Raw genomic sequence first — 9,133 nt, 5'->3', positions numbered from 1 at the left:
GTCCTTTGTTTGAGCTGGCCCACTGGAAACGCAGTATCTCCCGAGGCCAAGTCGGGTCGGGAGAAAAAGGTGTCAGAATACAGCCAGAGTGCTGTATTCTGATATTAAAAAGAGTCTGTCTGTCATACGTGATATGACACAGAGCAGGCGGAATTATAAAGTCCAAAATTAGAGCTAAACCTAATATATACAAACAAAGCGTAGGAGCAGGTACGACGGCTGCTGACCTCACCGGCGCCATCTTGGATCAGGCCCTGTATTAGGCCCAGCTGTTCTTGCCCTTATTAACAGCAGCCTGGCCTCTGGTGCGGTTCCTGATACTTTTAAGCATGCGACAGTGTTACCATTGATTAAAAAACCTGGACTGGATTCCACTGTGCTGTCTAATTTTAGGCCTATTTTGAGGCTTCCATTTCTTTCTAAAATTCTGGAAAAGGTCGTGTATAGCCAGGTGAAAGCCTTTTTAGGCGTAAATGATATCCTTGAGGTTTTTCAGTCTGGCTTCAAGCCTCTTCATAGCACTGAGTCTGCCTTGCTAAGGGTTTTTAATGACATTTTCCTGGCCACAGATGCGGGTGACTGTGTGATTTTACTTCTTTTAGATCTGACAGCTGCTTTTGATACAGTGGACCACAATATTTTAATATCTCGTCTCGAGCAGTGTATAGGTATTCAGGGCACAGCTCTAGAGTGGTTTAGGTCCTACTTGACCCAGAGAACTTTTACTGTCTGCTTAAATGATTTTAAATCTTCCTGTGCTCCTTTGTCGTGTGGGGTGCCCCAGGGTTCAATTCTTGGACCATTGCTGTTTTCTCTATATTTGTTGCCTCTTGGTTCTATTTTCAGAAAGCATAAAATTGCTTTCCACTGTTACGCCGACGATACCCAGATTTACATGCCCCTAAAACACAGAGATGCAAACTCCATACAGACCTTGACAAAGTGTCTCAATGAAGTCAAAGCTTGGTTGGCTTTGAACTTCCTGCATTTTAATGAAAATAAGACGGAGGCGATCGTTTTTGGTTCGGGCGTCACTGGGGTGCCAAATTCTGTTGATCTGGGTCCTCTATCTCAGTATGTAAAATCCATGTTCACAAATCTGGGAGTTAAGATGGATGAGAGTCTTAGGTTGGAGGGTCAGATTACTGCTGTGGTGAAATCCAGTTTCTTTCACCTGAGACAGCTCGCCAAGATTAAAACCATCTTGTCGAAAAATCATTTTCAAGCAGTAATCCACGATTTTGTTACGTCCCGGCTGGATTACTGTAACTCTTTGTATATTGCTGTAAACCAGTCCTCGTTGGCTCGTCTTCAGCTGCTGCACGGCTTTTGACTGGAACACGTAAGAGGGAGCACATTACCCCTGTTTAATCTTCATTGCACTGGTTGCCTGTTTATTTTAGAGTTCATTTTAAAATCCTTTTATGTGTTTTTAAGTCTTTAAATGGCCTTGCCCCATCGTACCTCTCTGAGTTACTGCATCTACACTCCCCTTCCCGCTCGCTCAGATCAGCTGATAAACTGCTCTTGGACGTGCCGAGGACTAAGCTTAGGGGGGACAGAGCCTTTGCAGCGGTAGCCCCTAAACTATGGAACTCGCTCCCATTGCATATTAGACAGGCCTCTTCACTGACAACTTTTAAAACCTCTCTTAAGACCTACTTATTTCACCTGGCTTTCGACCAGGTTTGAGATGCTGATTTTAGTTGTTCTGTATTTATTTTGTATTTTATTTCACCTAGTTATTTTATACTGTTTTATTATTTGATTATTGATAAACTATGTATGTTATTGTTGCTTTTATCCTATGTTATTTTTATTTATTTATTTATTTTTATCTGCACTTCCCTTGTGTATTGTCTTGTTTTCCTTGTTCAGCACTTTGGTCAGTGCTTGCTGTTTTTAAAGTGCTTTATAAATAAAACTGGCTTGGCTTAGCTTGACCTGGTTTTGCCTTGTTTCCAGAAATCTTGTCATGTTTGCTTTTGTTCTGAGTTTTTGCCCGTGATCCAGTCTAGCTTTTGTTTGGCTTTCAGCCAATAAAGCTGAGTTTAAAGTATTACCTCTGCTTGTCGTATCCTGCATTGGGGTCCTTCTCCTTGCCTGGCACACAGCCGATTCATAACAGAAGCATCAATAAATGGAATGGCTTTGTCTAGTAAGAATGGGGTCCAATAAATATGTTGCTGTTTAGGAGAAAGTAAATATTGAAGTTAAAAAAAGATCAATTGAAGATCAATTGAAAAGATCAATTGGAGAGTTTAAGCAGTACTGAAAGCAGCCGAACATGCAGAAATGTCTTTTTGATCGTTATAGTTTTTTTTGTCTAATGGTTAAAATTTTATTTGTGAAGAAATTCATAAAGTTATTACTATTTAAAGTTAAAGGACACGTTTCATGCTTTTAAATCCTTCCTTTTCATATATAAATCATTCACTTGTGGTCTATATAAAGTTGAACTGCAATGCTTCGGTCTGAATTCCTCATTATTGCAGCTCCACAGACCCCGCTTTGACCTCTTTTCTGACACCTGTCTTAGAGCAACCCGTTTTGGTGCGGTCTCTCTAAGTGTGAATGAGACATTTCACACCTGTTATAAATTTTAGCCAGGCCAGAGTAACTCTTCCCCAGGTTAGTGTGTGGAGAGTGTCCCCCCGTTCACCGGAGGAGCTCCAGGGGAGAGCTGTGATGAATTTTAGCACTTCGAAGATGCTCTGAACTGCGGCCTGAAGGTGCAGGGAAGCAACCCTCTTATCTACCAGTGAAAACACTGACGTAAAGGCAGTAAGCTGTGGGGATACAAGACTACCCATCCTAGCTTGTCATCTCTCACCAAGGGCAACTCCAGACTGGAACAGAGTCCAGTCCCTCTCCAGGAGACTGGTTCCAGAGCCCAGGCCATGCGTTGAAGTGAGCCCCACTATTTCTAGCTGGTATCTCTCAGCCAATTTGCCACGAGAGACCCTACCAGGGGGACAAGCTCCCGGACAACATAGCTGCTGGGATCACTGGGACACACAAACTCCTCCACATATTAAGGTGGTGATTCATGGAGGAGTTCTGTGCAATCTAATGAAGTAAATGTTGTTAAGAAATGATCAGACAACAGGGGGGTTTCAGGGGATTTTAACACTGCACGAAAAGAAGCATATTCGTCCCCTTATACAGACGCGGGCGCCGCTAGTAAATGGCAGCTTTCATCAGCATACGGGGATGCGCATTTTCGTTGGCCTGAGACGAATATGGTCGTTTGCGTACCACCAGAAGCAGCGGGGGGTAAAGGTATGGGGGAGCCGGCTGGCGGGAGGTGTTAACGACCCTACTTTACATATGAATAGCAGTGCTGCAAGCCGAAGCAGCGGCAACAGACCAACGTGGCTTCTCTGTCATTGGATGAAAAAAATGACATCACAATTCATTGCTCACATGTGATTGGTTGGTAGATCTGTCCCCCATTGGCCTTTATAAAGGCAGGCCTGCGTAAGCCTAATAAATAATAACCCAGCAATAAAAATTATTTTTAATTACTATTTCTGTGATATACCTTGTATTTTATGTTGTATTGATGCCATGCTAACAACCTCAACTAAAGGGAATTCAATTAAGAGAAACAAATTGTGAGGCACACGTTTGATTTAATTTTTTTTATTTATAAACCAATATGCACATACACATACACACACACACACACACACACACACATCATATTATACATATATATATATATATATATATTAAAAAATTAATCAAATTAATTAGAAGCTTTGTAATTAATTAATCTAAATTAATTGCATTTTAATCACATTTTAATATTTGACATGAGAATTATTAATTTAAGTTTGGTTGATGAATGAATCAATATACATAAGCTTAAACTTCAAAATTTTGTTTACTTTCCCACCAGTGTGCTACACAGACAATCAAAGGGCAGAAGTGCTCCTGTGATAAACAAACTCCTGAAATTAAAGTTAACCATCGTAACTGGATAGTTTTATTCAACATTAATGTCTCACTTAATATAGTTGGAAATTAATCATTTGCTCAGCTGTATTCCTTGATGTTGAAATGCTTGTTTTAACAGCTTATTTTGAATTAAAGACTTAAAATTAAACCACAAAAAGGAGCAAAAGTTCGTTTTCCGTTTAACAGCTGCTTTTACACAGCTGTGCTTTGCACTCACGTTGCTAGGTGACATGAGCTATGCAGAGGTGAGGGCAGGTGATGCAGATATGAAGGCTAGCCGCTCATGTCCTCCCTTTGCGGTCTTCGTGGGCTGCGAAGGACCCGGTCTATGTGGGCCGGGTCCTTCGAAGAATGCGGCCCCTGAATTTGGACATCGTGCGTCGATATAATCTGTATGCCTGGAATTCGTGCACTGAGAAACATTCCACGGTGCAAAATGTGATTAAAATGTGTTAAAATTTTTAATTCGTTAATTTCCCCGTAATTAATTAATCGAAATTAACAGGTTAAAGTCCCACCCCTAATTAATATATATATATATATATATATATATATATATATATATATATATATATATATATATATATATATATATATATATATATATATATATATATAAAGAAAACAAAAACATTATGACATATAATGCTTTGCTACTTCTGGGCCATGTGGTGATGGCTTTCTCTCAGAGCATGGTCCAGCATACAAACACTTATGGTGCACAGTGTTGTATTTAGGGTGAGCTTCAAGTCTGTCTTGCAGTTTGGCTCAGAGGTCACTGAGCTCCTGGCTGGGGAAGCTTGGCGGTCTTTATCCAGCCCGACACGCCCTCTGAGACGCCATCCTCCTCATCCAACATGAGGTCAGTGGTGACACCGTCCCAGAAGGCAACCTCCTTCACTGCCAGGACACTCGTCCTCGCCTCCAGCAGCTGTTGACACAGAGCACACATTAAGTCATTATGAAACTATATGAAATATTGTGAAAAATCAGGAAACTACACTGAAAGTTTGAGTCTCTTGACTTTGAATGTACACATAGCAGATAAGACCCTGAGTGCAAAAAAACAAAAAAAAATTAATCAGCCCATCTCTGTCACCAAAAACAATGGTTATGTGACAAAGTACCAACTCCTGCATCCCGTGAATAAAAGACAAATGAACAAGTACTTTGGAAAAAATGTAACATTGATAAAAGTACTTCAGTGATTTTGGCCATTAACCCTTGAGGCACCTTTAAACTGATTATACATTTTTTATCTTTAGGTCCCAAAATGTTACAGCTGCTGAAACTATAAACATTCAGTGTTAATTATTTTCACCTTCACTGAATCACCTTTTTATATACATTTTGGGTTGTTCAAAAGAAGCCAGATTTTATATAAATTAAAAAAAAAAACAATAAGTAATATTTCCCAAAAATAAAACTGCATTTACAAGCTAACTACACAAATACAGCAGACCAACAATACAATCCAACACGTCTTACCAGCTTCCTTCTTGCACGTCACCGGGCAGGATTTTTAATGGCTGCCGCCTTTTCCGGAACGTGAGGCTGACTGTAGCGGAAGCTGCGGCGAACCGTCTGTAGGTTTTGGAAGAAGCTGGAAAACATTTTTGTACATTGTAAATAAAGAGCATAAACACAGTGTATACATAAACATATCCAGGTAAAAAACACACAAACAAACAACACCAATAGATACTTACACACAGTTATATCACGGTACACGCATTAGGAACACTCACACTCGCGTTGTGAGGCGAACACAGTCTGTGGAAAATAAAGGTGAAAATAAATAAGAGTAAAAACATTTTAAGTTCTTCTCTCCTCCACACATTGAATACTGCTGCTTTGTTTCTGATTTTTACCTCTGCAGAGGATCATACAGGTGTTACACCAAATTCTGCGACCCATCATATTCTGCGACCACAGGGGGCGATAGCGTACATCCCTCTGCATGTACGTGCTGAATACCAGCGAGAAGGAGACTATTTACGTAAACTGCGTAAGCACTAAAACAGGAGATTGTAAACCTTACGGAATATTATTTCGTTCGCATTGACGAAAGCAATGCGTTTTTTTATTTGACATTGAACACAGCTGGAAGGACCATTGCATTGAATGCTTTTATTCTATCGTTTGAAATACATAAACCCACTGCTACCCATCCTTCAATAAATTGGTAAACGATAAATAAATGTTTCCAAGCACTTTTTTGGGAAGGGGTTCAAACGATTTATAAGATTTTCTGCCACCCAGCTCAGCTCTCATTTGAAATAAGATGATCCCCAAATAGCCATTTTGACACAGCTAGGTCACAGAATATGATGGGTATCAAAATCTGTGACCCATCATAATCTGTGACCTCACTGTACAGGTCAAAGTTCCATACAACTATTTCTCACCATTGTGCCACTCCCCAACTACAATCTGGACTTACCTTTTACAATATGTGACCCTCACATAGCCATTTTCACACAGGTCACAGGATATGATGGGTCACAGACTGTGATGGGCTACCCATCACAATCTGTGACCCATCATAATCTGTGACCTCACTGTACAGGTCCAATAATTATGTCAGAGTTCCATACAACTATTTCTCACCATTGTAATGTGTTATAGCTGTGATGTCTTATTTAGTATTTAACCACATTGACAAAATAGTTATTCATTTTAATAAATTCTTATTACATTTATCGAATCAACGTTAACATTTTGACCACAAGTAGTTTGAATCATGATCCTTTTTTTTTTTTCCAAGACAAATACTAACAGAACAATATAATGTACAGTAAATACCATTAAGGTATATGTAATGTACAAGGTAATTGTACCACAATATAGTACCACAAAAAAATCAAATAAAATAACATTTGAAATATGCGTTTATATATATTTGCATTTTTCTAATAAATGCTTTTATTAACTGGCTGGAGAACTATGTGAACTGCCAACAAAAATATGCATGCATATGACTATTCTGTGCAGGCTGGACAACAAAACTCAACATGATTCCCCACACATCTGAGATGGAACCACCTTCCACAGTCTTTGCATTGGATCTGTAACCAAAAAAAAAACATAACGCTGATGATTTTTACCACACAATTAACTTACACAGTCTACTATGATCTGAAATAAACTTCTTTAATCATTTAAGCTATTAAAAATACAAAACTGGTTAAATAGTAAAATAATGATTTACCATCCCTTTATGTATGATTTAAGAATTTATAATGTTTCTGGATATAATTCCTGCAATTTTTTAAAATACATTATTTCAATATTTAGGAGAGAACATGTGTTGTACACTGACGAAATCTGGCATAGACACTGTTTTATCTTTAACAAACCCAGTCAATGTGGGAACTCTTCTCAAAGGCTGTGGATCCTGGATTTGCCTCCCCGCAGTAGTGGCACAACTCTGTTAGATCATCTGAGGGACAATATAATTATAAATATATTTACTTCTTACTATATTGGCTATAATCACTCTATTACATTACATTTGAAGCTGTGTAAAGTTTCACAGAGTAAATACAAAGCATACCTGTTTCTGTCAGCAGTTTTGTGGCCACTTCCATTCTGTATTTGTCAACCGCTGACTGAGAATTTGGGAATGTCAGGGGCTCTTCTCCCAGAATTTTTTCAGCATACTAGGAATTAGGAGTACATAAATTACAGTTTATGGTATTCAATAAATAAAACTTAAAAACAGACATTTGTAAAAAAAAATTATTATTGAAATTAAGACTCACTTTCATAACAAATACACCACAAGAACTGCAGTCTGTCTGTGAAGAATGTGGCAGTGTTTCAGCTTTCCACCGTAAAACATTTGGATTTCCAAGCTTCCTCACGAATGCCCTTTAAAGATAGACATGTCTCGGTGTTAATTACATTTCTGAGTTTCTTTTTCAGAGTTTTGAGAGTACAAAGTAGCAGAAAAATCACCTGGTGGATTCCAAACAGTTCTTAAGTTTTGAAGAAGCATGGCCACTGGAATCAAGTACAATGCTCCTTTTTTGTTTTGGATAAATAGCCTATTTACATAATAAAAACAGAAGTGTTGTATGTATTCAGTAAGATCAGTAGTTAAACATCTTACTTGAAATACTGAATAACTATATCTCTTACTGCAAATATCCAGTGTCCAGGTTCATGAACTGCCCCCAACATAATATCAAATGTTTCTGGTTTGCACTAAAGATAGAAAACATTGTAGAAATGTATTTAATATCTGTCTAGTTCATTTCCATTGATTTATGATTATATCTAAAGCTATACGTATAAAAAATTTGAATTATTTGAAAATACCTTCAGTTTTGATGTCTTCTTCTGCCAGATGTTGGTCATCTCATACGAGTCAATGAAGAAAGCCTTAGTGATTTTCTGACGCTGGTTATGCTTTTCCACACATTTTGTGAGGTAGGCATTGATGACCTGTCAGCAACATGCATTAAACTATTAATCTGCATTTATGTCATTACTGCTATCTGTGTTTAGTAATAAAGGTCATCCTTACACCTTTAGAGGTATAAAAAAAATTCCTTGCTTTCTAGTTGCTGGCCAGGGGCTGTTTTTGCTATGTCCCAATAAAAAAGTTTGTGTTTTCCTACTCTGGACAGCAGGACATGCACCCTCTTTCCTTTCCAGGCCTCCTTGACACCTTTTTGAGAACACAGAGGGCATCATAAATAATTTTAGATAATATACAAGCTGTTGGTAACATTTTGCTATATTAGTGTGTGTCGTAATACATTTTTCAGTAGACATTTTTGATATGGGTGGAGAACAAATCGGTCCAGCTGGAGTTGCTGGTGTGGCTTGAGTTGCTGGTGTGGCTTGAGTTGCTGGTGTGGCTGGAGTGTCTGGTGTGGCTTGAGTTGCTGGTGTGGCTGGAGTGTCTGGTGTGGCTTGAGTTGCTGGTGTGGCTTGAGTTGCTGGTGTGGCTTGAGTTGCTGTGTGGCTGGAGTTGCTGGTGTGGCTGGAGTTGTGGGATAATCTTTGCTTGCCTTTCTTTTTAATTTTTGAGGTATTCTTGGGACCTCCTCTACATGGCGCTTAAGGTGGTCCAAGCTCACTCTCTGGACTTTTTTGCCCAAACCATCCACCAAGTCCACACATTTCCCTTCTATTCTTGTTACTGTCAATGGTCCCAAGA

The 9,133-nt window shown here is 38.9% G+C and overlaps 1 long non-coding RNA gene across 1 annotated transcript; it reads right to left on the bottom strand.

The window, feature by feature from the left end:
- Nucleotides 1-7,922: 7,922 nt before the first annotated feature.
- On the bottom strand, nt 7,923-8,395 carry LOC115777441 (uncharacterized). Its single transcript, XR_004019622.1, has 3 exons — nt 8,287-8,395; nt 8,107-8,172; nt 7,923-8,012 (listed from the first exon to the last, which is right to left on the bottom strand). It is a non-coding gene; the product is annotated as an uncharacterized LOC115777441 (long non-coding RNA).
- Between the last annotated feature and the right edge of the window lie 738 nt (nt 8,396-9,133).

This window comes from Archocentrus centrarchus, unplaced genomic scaffold (assembly GCF_007364275.1).
Source record: "Archocentrus centrarchus isolate MPI-CPG fArcCen1 unplaced genomic scaffold, fArcCen1 scaffold_53_ctg1, whole genome shotgun sequence".
Classification (NCBI taxonomy): domain Eukaryota; kingdom Metazoa; phylum Chordata; class Actinopteri; order Cichliformes; family Cichlidae; genus Archocentrus; species Archocentrus centrarchus.
This window is presented reverse-complemented; position numbering and strand designations above follow the sequence as displayed.